Here is a 17,758-nt window from a genome sequence, read left to right as displayed (position 1 = left end):
AACTGGGCTTTTGCCATCAACATGAGATCACTTCTGATCCTCAAAACAAAGCCAAAAAGTATTGTTATCCCCATAGTTTAGATGTGGATACTGAGGCTAAGAGCATTTCAGCGACTTGTCCCAGTCACAGTAAATAGTGCAATTCCCTAGAACCTAAGTTTCCTAACGTCAAATCCAGATTCATGAAATGACTCATGACCTTGCTGAAAATACAAAAGCAATATAAACAGACAATAAAAATGGAGAGAGGAGGGTTCAGGGTGGGCTGCGCTATGAAGGAAAAGCTTCCTGGAAAGGTGGGCCATGCATGCAGTCTTCTGCACACGGGGCTCTCCTGGCTCTTTAAAATCATCCACCTACCCTCCAGGTCTGAGGAGCAACAGTCAGTTATGGAACACGAGTTCAGATTTCACCTCAGAAATATGCAAGGGGTCAGGCAAATCATGGAAAGTATTATTGTGTGAGTGTCAAAAAACAGAGGTGGCTATGCTGTACAGACTAACATTAATTAGACACCTACTGTTCGCTAGGAGTTTTTTAAAAAGCTCTGTGGGCCGGGTGTGGTGGCTCATGCCTGTAACCCCACCACTTTGGGAGGCTGAGGCAGGTGGATCACTTGAAGTCAGGAGTTTGAGACCAGCCTGGCCAACATGGTGAAACCCCCATCTCTATTAAAAATATAAAAATCTGTCAGGCGTGGTGGCGGGCGCCTGTAATCCCAGCTACTCAGGAGGCTGAAGCAGGAGAATCACTTGAACCCCGGAGACAGAGGTTGCAGTGAGTCGAAATCACTCCACTGCACTCCAGCCCGGGCAACAGAGAAAGACTCCATCTCAAAAACTAATAATTAAAAAACAAATAAAATAAAATAAAAGTTCTCTGTGTTCATTTTGATTCAGCCTTGGAGGGTTGACATCTTTGTCTCCAATGAGGAAACTGAACGACAAAAGGTTAAGTCCCCTGTCCAAAGTCAAAGCTTTGGTCTAAAACATGGGTCTCTTTGGTCCCAGTGGAGGACTCTTTCCACCCATTTATTTCACTCCCGAACTAGGAAGCTATGCTTTGTCTGGGATCACATCACATGGACCTTGTACCCAGTGACCTCACAGCTCCAAAGCCACAGACAGGAAACAAAGTGATATCACCTGTGCTTCCGTTTCCTGGAGCAGAAGCCAAGTGACAGGCACCAGCCCACTTGGCCACTCTGATTTCCTATTTATGCTCTGAATGAAAAGATCCTGAGGACATCTCCAGGAGCCCTGTTGTATTTCACCATTAATTAGCTGGGTCATTATTTTTAAAGCCCTGTCAATATTCCCCTGTGGCAAAGTCAGCTTTAACCCACCACATTTACATACAAATTGCAAGGCATCTCTACACCTTAGTCACTTCCACTAGGAAGAGCTACTGTGATCATTTTGTTCCTTTCTCTTTGTAGCAGCAACAAAAGAGAACTCCAACCAGAATGCATGGAGCGTGTACTATTTCCAGGACTCCTGGGTCCATGGGGAGCCAGGGTCTAGGACCCCAAAGAGCTGTAGGTGCAATTGGGGTGACAGTGATCAGGACAAAAGCAGAAAGCAGAAGAGTAAATGTAGTGAATGCTTTTCTGTGTTAGATATACACACACTAGCAGTTTCTCAGCATTGCATAAAACCACGACTGCTCCAATAAGCTAGAGCTTTCCTCTCGGGGGACCCATTAGATTGGAGCAATCAGACACCAACATGAGAGCTGGTTTCTTTATTTTCTGCAGTAAGCATAAAGCACTGCAATGATATCATCACATCACCAAGCATCAAGATGTGGTTAGCTCTCCCTTTTCTTTTTCTTGGCCTTTATAGCAGCACCCACTGAGCTACACTCAGTATCTATGCAACATGAATAGAGCAAAGATTACAAATTCAGTAGATAAGGACATTGTAAAGTCAGAAGAGAAAAAAAGTGGTTTGTGTATAAAGTACACATGTTATATGTAACTTGTTATTTCTGTTTATTATGAGCCTCAGTTCCTAATGGGGAAAAAAAAGAGAAGCTGTTTTTATTTGGTAAGTCACTGTGTAGAGGGACTCGGAGAGTTAGCGATCCAGATGGGCTTCCTGGAGTCAATGGGGCTTGGGCCTTGAAGGTGAGGCAGGATTCTCTAGAACCCGAGCAGTGGGAAGGGCGAAGGAAGAGGGGATCACACCCTGGACAGAATGAGGTGACATGTGGGGCAGTGAGACCTGGCCGAAGTTCTCAGCAAGGGGAGTGTCTGGAGAGAGAAGCGGTGATCAGATGGTGGCCTGCCCTGAGTGCCAGGCTGCAGAGGAGCCACCTGGCTTCTAAGGGTGCATCTAGGAGCACCCCCAAAGGTGATTTTATGAGAACCTGAAATCCTGTGTGTGGTACCAAAGCCAGAGAGTCTTGCTCCCTGAGAGAGACCACTGGATACACTTCCCTCCAGCCAAAGCACTGATCCTGCTGGACCCCCGCACGCCTAGGGTGCCGGTCACTCGAGGCTGTGTGTACTGCTCCCACCACCTGGGACATCCCTTGTGCCTTTCAGCTTACTCCAAACCCAATCATCTTGTAAAATTTGGTTCAACTCGTTCTCTCTCCACTCTCCAAGCCTCCACTTTTCATCTGTAAAATGAGAGGAATGACCTCCCTGTTCTGTGTGGGAAAGGACTGTCCCCCACAGGAGGGAAAATGGCCTGTGCACTGGAAGGCACTATCTTCAGGGAGTAGCAGCACTGAGGAAAGAGCCAGAAAGGCCCAGACGGTCCTCTTTTCAGAACAACCTGGGAGAGTGAAATGAGCCCTCGGAGCTGCACTGTCATCATCTGGCACAGGAGGCATGGAGGCCTACGCCCAGGAGCCATCGGGAAGTCAAGTGCAGCACAATGGGCAAACCGACTCAGCTTCCTTCCCTGCCAGAGGCAGCAGCCTCTCTGTTGCTATCATTATCTTTTTTCTCTTCCCTTCCTTTACTCTGAGAACAGAGCCGAGTTCTGTCTCCATTTTCCCTAACCCAGATGGGGATCTCATAGTTTTATAGATTACAGAGCTGGTCCTTGAAGAGCAACAGCTCCCAATTTTCCCCCAATTGTGGGTGCTGACACATGATTCACTAGGTTGTTGGGTAATTACAACATGTTACTGAGTCTCCCCTCCCCACCACCCATCCCAGGTGGATGTGCTGGCCTCTATGGCAACCATCAAACAGCAAGCTCATAAAGCCAGCTCATCTTCCAGGGAACAGGGCAGCTCCAGGGGCCATATTGCAAACGTTTGACCCCAGGTACCTCCAGGTCACGGGGATTTATTAGTTGGAATCTGCAGTTCAGCAGATGACATTTTAAAAGGCGTTTTATTGCTCGTGACCTGTGTGCATTGCAGGGTAATTCTGAGGCTTTGTGTCTGCAGCAACTGTCCAACCTGAAACGCCCCCACTGTGTTGCAGCCTTGCTTGATCCACACAGGAAATCCAGGTGAGGCCACCCTACCCCTGTCCTCAGTGCCAGTGTCCAAAGTGTAGGACTCCTCTCCATCCCAAGCTGGGACCTGATGCCCAACCCAGGGACAGGGCTTTCTTGCAGAAAACCTGGCTAGAAGGAGATTCTCATCAAATCGTCCCAAATGCCAAATGTGAGGGGACTTAACCAAAGTCAGGCAGCTCATATATGATAATGTTCACAGGGGAACCCAGGGATGGCCTTATCATCATTTCTCTTCTCCAGCTACAGCTGCAAAATCTTTCCGTTTTGCTCTTTTCTTTAAAAGCAATGATCCAGAGGGCATGGCTTGAAGGGTGAGTCCTGGCTTAGCATTAGCAGTGACCCTACTGCAGAAAGTGGCCTGGAGGCCAGGCTATTAGGGAAGCTGCAGAGGGAACCTGTCTCTGTATGGGGGACAGACTGACTGGGTGATCTGTGGCCTCTCAAAGCAGCAGGGTGCATTGTACACAGCAGCACAGCCTGTCTGCTGGCCAAGCAGCAGTTCCCTCTGCCCATTCCCCTGGTTAATTTCTGGCAGTCCTTGGAAAAGGAGCATGGGAGCCTCCTCCTCTCGATCACACAGTGAGACTCAGAGGCTGTCCTTCAAGCCCTCGAGTTTCCCTGGATTATGGCATCATCCCCTGTATTACAATTATCTACACTGTCTTCTGATCCTGCCCCTGACTATGACTATCTGTGGGCAGAGATTGGGAATGATTCACCCTTACCCTTTGCTACCCAAGACCTCCTCTATGTGTGGCTCATCCCCTGGTGGGACTCATAGCAAATGTTCGTTCTATGGTGGATGTATTGAGTCGAGCTCCAAATACGCCACCCTCAGGGGATGATGTCTCTTCCCTGGTGTGTACCTCTGGCAAGTAATAGAAGTGTTGAAGAAGATGCTTCCAACCCAAAGACGTGCACTAAGGCGTGTGATCCAAATCCTGCAAGGCTTGGCCCATTCTTGGTTTCAGATTAAGATGATAAAAATCACACACACACACACACACACACACACACACACTGCTATTTTGTCAAGCAGCCTCCTTGGGAGCAGAGACATGTGAACTCCTTCATTGGCTTCTCATTCAAAATCAATGAAACACATAGTTTAACCCAAAGAGGTAAAGATCTTCTCTCAAGGTTGCCAGCCGCTCCTTTTTCCCTGAGCCAACTCAATCTTGGCTCAGTTCAACAGACTCTTATTGACTGTCTAATCTGAGCCAGCAACTGATTGAGACACTCAGATGACAAAATAAAGAAGGTAAAATACCTACTTTCAGAAGTCCGTCTGTCTACCAGAACCAAAGAATAAAAAATCAGATCATCAGGGTGTAAAAGAATGTTTGCTGTATGGAAAGGGGACTGCCAGTATACAGAAGCACTGAGGAAGGACTGTGAACTTGGGTGCTCATGGAGTCATCTTCCACTGGAGGTGATGCCTGGACTATGTATCAGAATAAGTAGAAGTGGTTTTGTGAAGGAGAGCTCAGAAGGGCATCGTAGGCAGTGTTGACAGCATAAGCAAGGATATGGAGGTGTGTACAAGGAACTTCTGACTTTTCCGTGTCGCTGGAGTGAAGAGTTTAAATTAGGGAGAGGAAGATTTAGAAAAACAGGCAGAAACTCCATCACAGAGTCTTGTATGGCAACCTAGGAAGATTCATCTCTGTGCTATAGGCAAGAGGGAGTCATTACAGGACTTCAAATATGGCAGTGAAGACTTAAGTGCCACCTGTAATCCCAGCACTTTGGGAGGCCGAGGTGGGCAGATGGCTTGAGCCCAGGAATTTGACACCAGCCTGGGCATCATGGTGAAACTTCATTTCTACAAAAAATACAAAAAGTAGGCAGGCATAGTGGTGCACCTGAAGTCCTAGCTACTGGGAAGGCTGAGGTGGAAGGATCACCTGAGGCTGTAGTGAGTCGTGATTGCACCACTGCACTTCAGCTTGGGTCACAGAGTGAGATCCTGTCTCAAAAAAATAAAAATAAATAAATAAATAAATACATAATGAAAGATTTGCTTTCCCTCGAAGATCCCTTTGGTGGTCACGGAAAGGGTAGATTGCAGTCAGAGTTGGTGGAGGAAGGGGGATCATTTATAGGATACTTGTAACATACCAGAGGGAAGATAGTGAGGTCTGAATTGAGCAATGGAGATGGAGTGGAGAGAAACAGAAGGCTCTTGGGCTATCCAGGGGATTTAGGACAATCAGGCTTAGGCATGCAGTTAAGCATTCAGAACCTGGTCTTCCTCCCTGATAAAGCTCCCCAACAAAGGACAAGCTCCTGGCCTGTGGAGCATTCAAGGCCTGTAGGTGGGCACACGTGATATGCACAAGCCAGTTGGAAATATGCCAGGTGGAGCCCTGTCCCTTGGACTGACTGGGCAGAACTCAGGGCATCAAGAATGAAGGGAAAGCAGCCAATATCTTGGGAGAAGAACTGCAGGATCATAAAGACCACATGTGCTGGCCTGTCAGTTACTGACTCTATAACTCCCCGGCTCTCTAAAGGGGCACTGTGGTTACGGGCACGGCAGGGTTCATTTAATTGGTAGCCTTTGAAATGTTTTTGCTCCCCAATCTTCATAAAAAGGAAATGAGGGCTGTGGTGGGTGGACGAGGTGTTGAGCTGTTCTGGCTACAAGGAAAGAGATCAGGCCTTTGATGAGCCGGGGAAATAATCAGTAGCACATGTCCACAACACACTGCTTAATTCACACAGGACCCCAGGAATGCTAAGGGAAGTGGTGAGGAGAGGTGAGGGAGGGAAGACGTTGTCAGGTGGCTAACTGGATGGTTTGCCAGTTTCAGTGATGATCCTAAGAGCTGGTTCAAGGCAATGAGATAGGAGAGCATTTGCCCTTGAAATTGGGACGAGGCCAACATAGAGGTCCTGCCCTTACTACTGACCAGCTTTTGGGCACTGAAAGACTGTCTTTTCTCTTGGCCTGTTCACTCATCTGCTTAGATGGGGATCCTCGTGACTACTTCACAAGTTTTCAATGACAATCCAGTGAGGGGCAGCAGAGGATAGTGGTTAAGAAGCATAAGCCCGGGGTGAGGTGGTGAGACTGCCTCAGCTCAAATCCTGGTTCCATCACTTACAGGCGGCATTACCTTGGACAAGTCACCTTACCTGCCTAAATCTCCGTCTATCCTTCTAAAACCTGGGGTTACAATAGTGCTCATATCATAGGCTGAATCTTGAGATTAAAGTAGACACCACATGTGTGTGGTGGCACCTACACAGTGCTCCCTCATAGGGAGCATGCCTGTGAAATGAAAGAGCTGAGCACTGGATTCAAACAGGGAGGAGGCCTACTGTGCCCTGGGCCTGGACAGAACAGGAGGACAGGAGTTTACCTCCAATTCAGTGTCAAATATATTCTAGGCATAATCCATTTTTGTCATCATTTAGCTCCAGTTCCAACACTGTTATAGTCATTTTACAAACAAGGCTAGAGGCATGAAGAAATTAAGTGACTTGCCCAGGGTCGCACTCGCAAGGATTTGAACTCAGAGCCCATGCTCTTGCCCATCAGGTGGCACACTTGGTCACGGCATCGTAAGGGCTGCTGGCTCCTGTACTGGGGAGCTGACACTGAATTGTCCTTCCATTGGCCTGGCATTTACTGGGAGGCTGTGGTATGCCCAGCATGTGCCAGGGACTTCACACATCTTGTTGCATCTTCATAGCCATGTGAGCGGACTACGGTTGTCCCCATCTTACAGACCATGTAAGAGATCTGAGGGGCAGCTCCCGGCTGCCTCGGGACTGCAGTTTGGACCTGGGCCTGTCCAGGCTTCCTTCCTCACCCCCGCCATGTTCCTGCCACTGCGACAGAGTGCAGCGGAAGGATGATAGCTCTGAGCAGGCTTGCTTGCATTTTCCCTCAAGGTCCTTCCACAAACCTTTTCTTTTCTGTACAAAGCAGATATTGTCATTCCTGTTATACACGAAGAAACTGAGAATGAAGCGTATTAAGCCACTTTCCAAGGTCCCAAAGCAAGCCTGCAGCACCTTGCTCAATATGCAGGGAGTAGCATTTAACTCGCAGCTTGCCCCCAAAAGGAAGGCATTTTTTGTGTCCCATCCCAGACAACCAGCTCTCGCTGAGAATTTGGGAAAGTGCCTCAAGAGGGGAAGGCCACGCGCCCCTGGCCACTAGGAGCTGCACGCGTGGCCCCTACCTATGGGCTGGCAGCGTTGGATGCGGCTTTAATTAGATCACCATGGTAACGAGCTACAGGAGAACAATAGACAGTTGTGTACTTGCGAGAATACTCAGCCTCAGACAAGGCCCTGCTAAACTGTAATTACGCTGGAGTGGAAGCGGATCTTCGTTTCTGGGAGGGAAATAAACTGCCATCCTGGTCTCGTTATCTTCCCATGTTATTCCAACATCAGGGTTCAGGATTCCAAGTGGGTTTATTTTGTCTTATTTTATTTATTTATTTATTTAGACAGAGTTTCACTCTTGTTGCTGAGGCTGGAGTGCAATGGTGCTATCTCAGCTCACTGCAACCTCCACCTCCTGGGTTCAATCAATTCTCCTGCCTCAGCCTCCCAAGTAGCTGAGATTACAGGCACACCACCATGCCCCACAATGTTGTGTGTGTGTGTGTGTGTGTGTGTGTGTGTGTGTGTGTTTAGTAGAGATGGGGTTTCACCATGTTGGCCAGGCTGGTCTTGAACTCCTGATCTCAAATGATCCACCGGCCTTAGCCTCCCAAAGTGCTGGGATTACAGGCATGAGCCACCGTGCCTGTCCCCAAGTTGGTTTATTGTTTGAATTTATATTTTAGAAGTGGTCAAGCCCCATATAAAGATGACTATAGTTTCATCCTGGGTTCTGAGTGGTGTATTCCCAGAGGGGAGATGAGGCCAAGGTAAAGAAGGTCATAATAATCACATAGGGAGCATTTATTGAATATTAGATGTACTGGATGTTCCCTACGACTTCCCCTACTGTCACTATGAGCATCTGTGGTGGGTGTTGTGAGCCCCACTTTGCAAGGCAGGAAGTCGGCTGAGGGTCGTGCCTGGTGCCCTCGTCACTGAGGAGCCGCTAAGGTTTGACCCCACGGACCACAGGCATTGGCCTGAGCTCACATCGCTGTTCAGGGACAAAAGGAGATGAACCAGTTCAGCGGCCCTTCTGAGACATCGGGGTTCTTAGTTCTCCTTTTGGTGACATGTGAGGGATGCCCTTTAATCCAGTTAGTTTTGCTAGTCTGATAAGACGCAGTTCACCCTGGCCATCGGAGTCGGCGAGACCAGTAAATAACAGAAAGATCATTGAAAAATAAATTACCGACTGAAAGCAGGGAAGACGCGTCCATGGATTGCTGCTCTCCAGGCCTGCCATAAATCTGTTGTCTTTTTGACTCGGCAGTGGCCAGGGTCACAGACCATAAAGAGCTTCCACAGAAAAATTTGAAAAATCCTAGCAAGATGGGACACGCCGGAGTCATAGGAAAGGCATCTGGTTTTCTGCGTTGGCCCCGGTTGAAGGATGGAGCCCGCTGGCTGGGCCGGCAGGATAGGGTGGGCACACACGCGGGAGCCAGCTGCGGCCCTGCCCTCAGGGATTTCAGGGACGCCATGTAAAGACCCCAGTCCCTGTAACATGTTCTGGTGCTTGACCCACTTTTTCAGAAAGGAACGGCATTTCCTGTCTCACTGCAGCATGAAGCTAAGATTTCCCTTTGGAAATTGGACCCTGTGACCCCAATTCATGGGACTGAGAGTGAGTCTGATTTCACATTTTAATTTTCCAGAGAACTCAGTTGTTTCCGAAGAGAGGGGAGATGGAAAGAGGTGTCAGAGAGCACTGTTCAGGGTTGAGGAGCGCTGGAAGGTGGAGATGGCAGAAGGCAAACATGGGGCGCTCCTAAAGGCAGCCCTGGCTGTGATGTGAGAGAGCAGGATGGCATGGTGGCCTCAGGGAGCCTTTGCACAGGTAACGAAGCAGGTGTCAATGCCTGTTGCCTCATTGGGTTGTGTCAATGATCAAGTGAAATGGTGCCTCCAGCCTTCTGCTCAGAAAGGCCACCGTGAGTGGATTACCTCCTACCTGTGCTTGGAGCGGCTCCAGGGGCATGTCACCCTGCCTCCAGATGGTGTCAGGGTCCCCTCCCCTTCCTGGCATACTTTAACAGCCAGCAGGAACACTTTAAGAATGCATGACTCACTGAGAAGGTCCAGAATCGCAAGCCATTGGCAATTTGAGCTGCAAGTGCCTTTCCAGATTGTTAGATGAGTGGCTTAAAACTCTGGGGCTGTTAACCTCACAGAGAATGTGCTGAGAGCCAAGAACCTTTTCCCCTGTGGGAAAAAGGCATCTGTGGACATAGGTCCAACCATTTGTGTACAATCTCAGAGTCTCTCCCACCCCTTGACCCCCATCCATAGACTCCCTCAGAGGACTCAGACTCCAACTGAAAAATCCTTGCCCTGGCCCAGCCTCCTCTTTTTATAGCTGGTTAAACAGAAAGAGGAAGTGACTGCCTCCAGGTCAGAGAACCAGGGAGCCCCACGCTGCTCCGGCCCCATTCCTCCCTATCTCTCCCTGCACAAACTGCTACAACCACTTTCAGTTCCGCTTAGCCTCGCTGCAATGTGTTCTCTACACAGCAAGTAAAGTAGCCCTTTATAAATACAAATCCCACCCTGCACCTCTCCCATTCAAAATCCCTGACGATTCTCCGCTACTCTTGAGATTAGATCCACTGTTTTCTGTGACCCACAGGCCAGGGCACTGCATGACACGCCTTCAGAGAGGTCATTTGTGCCATGGCACCACCCTAGGAAAGACAGGGCACCCCATATACAGCCATGGCCAGGCGCTGCCTAAGAGGTCCCCCTCAGCACCCCCCTCCAGCCTCATCAGGTGCCATGTTGCCCCTACTCCAGCTGCAGAGGTCCCCTCACGGTTCGTGTAAAGGCAGAAGTGTGTTCACACCGCAGAGCCTTTGCACACCCTTTTCCTTCTTCCTGCCACACTCTTCCTTCCTCTCTTTGCCTGGCTGCCTCCTATTCATTCTCCACTTCTCAGCTTTGTCACTTTCCCAAGAAGGACTTCCCCAGGTTGAGCTGACCTGAATCAGTCGGGGGCCAGAGAGGACCCAGGAGCCGTGATAGGTTATTCCAACCAGAGGGGATTTAACACAGGAGATGTGTGCTACAGGTATGGGAAGGCTGAAAAGGTTTTTTAAAATTACTGCTGCATTTACTCAGAGAAGGTTGGGGGAACAAAAGGGAAGAGGTGGGGTTACTAGGACCTAGACGTTCAGAGACAGGGAGTGTGGGGGGCAGGTGCTCTGACCGCCAAGCAGCTACCATGTGTCTGTGGCCAGGGCCTCCTCAAGGGTCCTGCAGAGTCAGCGCTTGAATCTTTGAGTGGACAGGGGATACTTTCATAGGCGGCACTGGCTCCTCAGAGGGCCTCCGCACACCTGGATGGCTGCTGCTCAGAGTACAGTGTAGGGCACAGCTGTGTCCAGGTTGCCACAAACCCTGAGTGGCTGGAGCTCTGCACTGCTCCTTTGAGAGGTGGAAGAATGGGAAGGGTGTCCCCTTGATCCCACCTGGGATTCCAACCTGTTGGCAAGGGATTCTGGGAAATGTGGTTCTCAGACTCCCAGCCCCATCATTTCAGAGTATGGAACGGGCTTGGCTGAGAGACTCAAGTCAATGACTGGCATAGCCCACACCGCTTGGTATTTATCTATTGACCTTTGCATCCGAGTATGGGCTCTATGAAGGTTGTCCAAAACCGTGGCATATCTCCATTCTTGGCCCAAAGCCTCGACTGTCAGCACTCAATCAATGTAGACTGCACAATTGAATAGAGGGAATCAGATATTTCTGAGCCTCAGTTTCCAAACTGCAAAGTAGAGGGAAATCACACTCCACAGAATTATCATGACGATACGAAGATAACGGACGTGAGCTAGTGTGTACTGCCTGGATTTGGGTCAGGAAGGAACCTGAGAGCCCTTAATGGAGAATGTCTGGCTTCACCAGGCGCCATGTTCGAAGCTGGTTCTTAACAGTGTGTGAGGATGCTGAGGAAAGAGTGTGAAGCCCACTTACTGCCTATCTGCCTCTAAAGAATTTCAAAAGCTCCTTCTGCCTATTTTTGTCCTGTGGTGCTTGAGTGACTATGTGGGTTATCGCCTGTGACAAACACTTTTATATGAGTGCTGACATTTCTGGTGTTTCCTGATAGGACGACATCACCTACAGAGCCCTGTGAAAAGAAGTCAGCAAATGCTCTGACCTCAGAGTGCTGGGGGAGAAGACAGCGGACAGAGAGAGGAAGATCTGGGCCCAGAATTCCTTGTTGGTGTCCGGAAAACTATAAACACAGTGAATTCCTTCAAACCTATCTGCAAAGCCCGCTGGGCAGTTTATGTCACAGAACGTCTCGGAGATTAGAGCATTTTGCACGCACCAAGACTCCTGATCAAAGATGTATCTAAACATGCCCCGTGGGTGTGCAATTTCTCCGGAGCCAGTTTGGGAGGCTGTTTGTCACCTGTCCTCTCCCTAGTGAGGAAAGGCCCCCCTGGACCAGACATTCGGGAGACTTGAGTTCTGGTCTCCTCTTACTGTCGACCTCAGTGAGCTTGGATGAATCCCCTCTGCATTTGTCTTGATTGGTTCTCAGCCCAATCTCTGCATTTGTTTTTTGTTTGTTTGTTTTTGAGACAGAGTTTTGATTTGTTGCCCAGGCTGGAGTGCAGTGGCGCGATCCCGGCTCACTGCAAGCTCCACCTCCCAGGTTCACACCATTCTCCTGCCTCAGCCTCCCGAGTAGCTGGGACCCCAGGCGCCCACCACAATGCCCGGCTAAATTTTTTTTGGATTTTTAGTACAGACGGAGTTTCACCATGTTAGCCAGGATGGTCTCAATCTCCTGACCTCGTGATTCACCCGCCTCGGACTCCCAAAGTGCTGGGATTACAGGCGTGAGCCACCGCGCCGGGCCCCAAGCTCTGCATTTGAATCGCCTGTGTCACTTACTGCCCAAGATCTGATTTAATTGGTTTGCAGCGGGGAGCAGAGATGATAGAGTTTGGAAAGCTTCCCAGGTGATTGTAATGCGCATCCCGGACAAGACCACTGCTCTAGCACACCTTATTGTTCATCCATCGAATCACTTGCAGTGCTTGTTAAAGCTCAGCTGCTTGGCCACTCACCCAAAGTTTCTACTTCAATCCGTCTGCGGTGGAGCCTTAGAATCTGCCTTCCTTGTAAGTTCCCAGGTGCTGCTGAGGCTATCAGGCTGGGACCAGTTTTTGAGCAGCCCTGCTCTAATCCAGAGGTTCTCAATGGTAGAGCGGTTATTCCTCCCAGGGGACATCTGGGGGATGTCTGTTTTCACAAGTGGGAAGGGAATGCTGCTGGCATCTAGTGGGTAGAGGCCAGGGATGCTGCCAAACACTCAACAATGCACGGGACATCCCCTCAAAATAAAGAATTATTCAGGCTGAATATCAATAGTGTCTCTGCTTCTGCAATTTCAATATACAGTCAATTTTAATATGAGTTGCCTGGAGATGGTGTTAGATTACAGATTCTGATACAGTCAGCCCAGGAAGGACCTAAAGATTTTGCATTTTTATAAACTCCAACGTAATGTCCAAGGTGCCAATCTTCCAGAACTCAGTTCCTTCAGCTCTAAAGACATTCTCCCTCAGCCTGAGATAACAGTGTCATTCACTGTTCTATTGTAGAGCCTACCATAGTGTAATGGCTGACATGGGAAGCACTCCATGATATCAGGAGGACAAAAGACACTCACAATGTGTGAGCCGAATGGGCTTTGCCCAACCACTGCCACCCTTCCACCAGGAGCACTAGAGAGTCAGAATCTTGTCTAGTTCTTTATTCCTCCAAAGCTGGACACAGAGCTTGACACAGATCAGGTGTTTTCTATATGTCTTTTGTACAAAATTAGATCGATGCAGTAAGCACTAGCATTCTTGGAATTGCAGGTTATCATTTTCCAAGCTGCTGCTATTGATTCTTCCTTCAAAATGAACCCCTTTTCTGGCCACTGTGCTTTTTGTTTATGCGGTACTTTAACTTGCATTTTCTCAACTGATGCTCATCACAAAATTAGGAGGACAGCCAGGCCCAATCCCACTTGTGAATGGGAAAATTGAAGTACAACAATGTGTAGAACCTCAACTTGAGCCGAAGCCCAGCATCTCCTGTCATCTGAGGCAGCTCGCTCCGCTCCAGGCCTTCTCCACTAAGTCCTGCCTTCTCTTCACTGAGGTCACACCTTCTACCCTTTCTTCTCCATCTTTTCTGTCTTTCAGTTGCTCCCACTCTGTGCATCAGAGAGCCACCCCCTCTGTCTAACTGGCTTCCTTTCTAAGGCTTTCTGTCTAGAACACTTTGGGCGACTGAGGGCTTCCTGAAATGCCAACCAGAGGCAGAGGTTCACTTCAGCTGGTGGAGGAAAGTCAAGGTCCTCCCTGGTTTTCTGCCCCCCGTCCACCTGCTCCAGCTGGTCCCATTAGATGTTCCTAATGTAGAGGCTCTAGTCTACCAGGTGCGCTGTCTGAGATCCTTCTCACCACAAAGCAGACACATGGCTGGCACCTGCTTTGTGCCAGGCCCTGTGGTAGCCTGCAAAGGGGCACAGATTTATAACCTACAGTGCTCCCCCACAATATGGTGTTTAAAAAAGAGGTTGGGTTCAGATTTCCATCTAAATCCCAACCCTTGATTCTACAACCACTAGCTGCTCCTTCTTTCTCTTTTGCTGATTTCTCATTGTTCTTCCTGGTTGCTCAATGCTAGAGAATCCAGGGCCCCATCTTCTGACCTTCTACGTTCCATCTACACTCAATCCTTAGGGAGCCTCACCAACATCCCTGTCCTACCAATGACTTAGTGATTCACAGCTGAAGCACCAACCTCTCTTCTGAACTCCAGACTGATATAGGCAAACAATTACTTAACATCATCATTTTGATGTCTAATAGAAAACATAGGAATATGTATCCAAAACAAAATTCTAGATTGCCTCCCACTGCCTCAAGCATGCCCTTCCCACAGTTATCCTCATCTCTTTTAGTGCTAATTTCCTTCCATATTTGGAGCAATCTTTGTCACCTCTCCTCTCATGAGTTTGATTCCAATTTGGCTCTATGTTTGGAATATATGCTTCTCCGCTTCCCCACCCTGGCACAAGCCACATCTCTCACTGGATGATTGTGTGAGCCCCTTAACTGGTCTTCCTCCTCCACCCTAACCCTCCTGCAGTGTCTCACAGAGAGTGTGATCTGAAACAAAAAGTGAGATTCCTTCACTTTGTATAGCAGGTTGAATCGTTGCCCAAAGATAAATATATGGCCACATCCTAATACCTGGACCTAGTGAACATGACCTTCTTTGGAAAAAAAGTCTTTATGGATGTAATTAAATAAAACACCTTGAGGTGAGATTATCCCAGATTTTCTGGATGGGCCCTAGATCCAAGGACAAATGTCTTTAGAAGAGACAGAAAAGAAGACAAACACACAGAAGAGAAGCTGATGTAAAGCTGGAGGAAGAGATTGGAGTTATGCAGCCACAAGTCAAAAGATTCCTGGAGCCCCAATCAATTGCAAGAGGCAAATGAAGGATTCACTCCTAGAGCCTGTGGAGGGAGCCCAGCCCTGCTGACACCTAAATTTCAGACTTCTGACCTCCAAAACTGTGAGAAAATAAATTTCTGTTGTTTTAAGCCACCGAGATTTGGCAGCCCAAGGAAACTAATATGTAGACTTCGTAAGTCAGATCACATTCATTTTCTGTTCTTAATCCCCCAGTGTTATTTCATGTCATTTTTAGTAAAATCTAAATTCCATGTCGTGGCCCATAGGACCTTGCGTGAGCTGCCGCACACTCTCCCTCTGGCTGTGTCTCCCTCCACGCTCCCTCTCATGCGTCTGCCCTAGCAGCATTGTCCTCGTTGATGCATCTTGACAACCCCAGCGTGTCCCCACCTCCGAGACTTTGCAATTCACTCTGTCTACCCAGAAGAGCTTTTCTCAGATATCCACGGCTCTCTCCCTTACTTCCCTCTGGTCTCTGTTAGAAAAGCAGAGCCCTCCGCCATAGCCTGGTGTAAGTAAGACGCCCCTTCCTCACGTGCTATATCCACCATAGTCTGCATCACCAGTTAATATAAAGTGTAGTCATAATTAGTCTGCTTGTTTATCTGTCTCTTACCAATAGAATGAAAGAATCATAAAGATAAGAAATTTGCTTTCTTCACTGTTGTCTTCCCGGTGCAAAAAAGTGCCTGGCACATCCCAGGCACTCAAAACATGTCTGCTGAATGGATGTCTCTTGCCATCTGCAAGACCATGTACCCATCACTCAACCTCTCCAGCCTCAACGGTAGAACAGGGACAACAGTAACCACAAATGCAATGGAGTTTCCCAGCACCACACCATAATTCCCTGAATGGCTGGACTGGGTCTCTTTGATGTCCTCCCTTCAGCTTTCACGGAGGAACCCAACAGCCTTGTGAGACCAGCTCCTTTCCTTGCTCTAGGGACGCCGTCCAGGCCTTGAGTTGCACCTTTTTGTTGTGTCCTCACTGTGACATCACGCAGCAAAACACTTTAAATTAGAGAACTAGAAAAAACTTGGCTGTGCTGGTGAGCTTCTGTGTTTTTCCTTTGAGGATAGGGAGGAACATGTAATTCACAGTTTTTGTTTCTTCTTTAGCTCCCAACATGCCCAACCTTTAGCGACTGAGGAGGTCCTTATGAATGAACATCCATGACCCACTTTCCCCTGCTTCATCTCCACAGTGATAATTTACACGTTCTCTGCTCCCGGTGTTTTACTTCTTATTTATATTTTACTATTTTCTTGGATAGAATCCCTGCATGTAGATGGAGACTGGATAAATAGCTCAACAAACAAAATAACCAAATTCATAATCTGTGGTCAAGAGGGAGCTACCCAAACATAAATCATTATAGTACAATGAGCAGGATCCATAGCAACCTTCCAAAAACGGCACTGAAGGAGTCCAGAGAAGGAAGCAACTAACTGCCCAAGTGAGTCAGGGGATGCCACAGAGAGAGAGACAGTGTGTGTGTGTGTCTGAGCCAGGACTCAAAGATTAATTGAAGTTTTTCAGACAGAGACAGTGAGGAAAGGTAAGAAGAGCCTGGAGTGTTTGGGAAATGGTACGTCCCAGGTCCCTGGAACACAGGGTACAAATGTGTACAAAGGAAGGCAGAGATAAGCAGGAGGGAGCTTGGTCCAGGTTCTGAAGCAAGTTAAGCTTCATGTCAAAGATGTTTGATTCTCTCATCTTAGAAAAATATGTGCCTGAATCAGGGAAAGAAAAAGTAATTTTATTTTTTTTAAAAAAAGAAGGCTTAGCTCTTTTTTTTCAAATATCAGGGTTATAGAGAACTTTTCTGATCGTCTTGGGCTCTAAGTCAACTTCCTCATTTTGGAGATTTGAATTTCAAGGCACAGAGAGGGGATGATCGTTACTCAATGTCAGGCAAAACGCTTAAAAGAGCCTCCATCTGTTTTCTCCTAGTCCAAGATTCCTTCCCATTAGCAATAGCCTTTGTTTTCTGCTGTTGGTAACTGTCAGATCTAGGACAGAGTGACCCTTCTAAAAGATGCCTAAGTCCCTTGACCCCAGGCTGACCAGGCATCCAGGCAGAACCCGGGTGGTGAATTCGACCCTCCTCTGATTTAGCCCCTCACCATAGTGCAGTGGGGTCCCCTCCTGTCTGTACCCACTCATCTCCCCAATCCTCATACCTACCTCTCTACTTCATTTCAATCTACTTTATCAAGTACAATTTAGATGCAATAAAATTATACTTTGCCATGTGTATAGTTTGATTACTTTTAGTGTTCAATGACTTTGGCTTTACACTGACCACAATCCAGAAGCAGAACATTTGCCACTCCCCAGAAACTTCCTCTTGCTCCTTGACAATCCATCTCTCCCTTTACCCTTGGCCCCAGAAAACTACTGGTGGGCATTTTTTTTTTTTTTTTTTGCTATAAATTAATGTACTATTTTATAATTTTATATAAATGGCTTTATAGACCATGTGATATCTATATTTGCTTGACTTTTTTTACTCCATGAAATTGTTTTGAGATTCACCCAAGTTGTGTTTATAAATAGATTATTTCTTTTTATTACTGCTGATAAGTGTTCTATTGTATGGAGCTCTTCATTCACTCACTGATCAACATTTGCATTGTTTCCCAT

This window comes from Papio anubis, chromosome 14 (genome assembly GCF_008728515.1).
Source record: "Papio anubis isolate 15944 chromosome 14, Panubis1.0, whole genome shotgun sequence".
Taxonomy (NCBI): Eukaryota; Metazoa; Chordata; class Mammalia; order Primates; family Cercopithecidae; genus Papio; species Papio anubis.
This window is presented reverse-complemented; position numbering follows the sequence as displayed.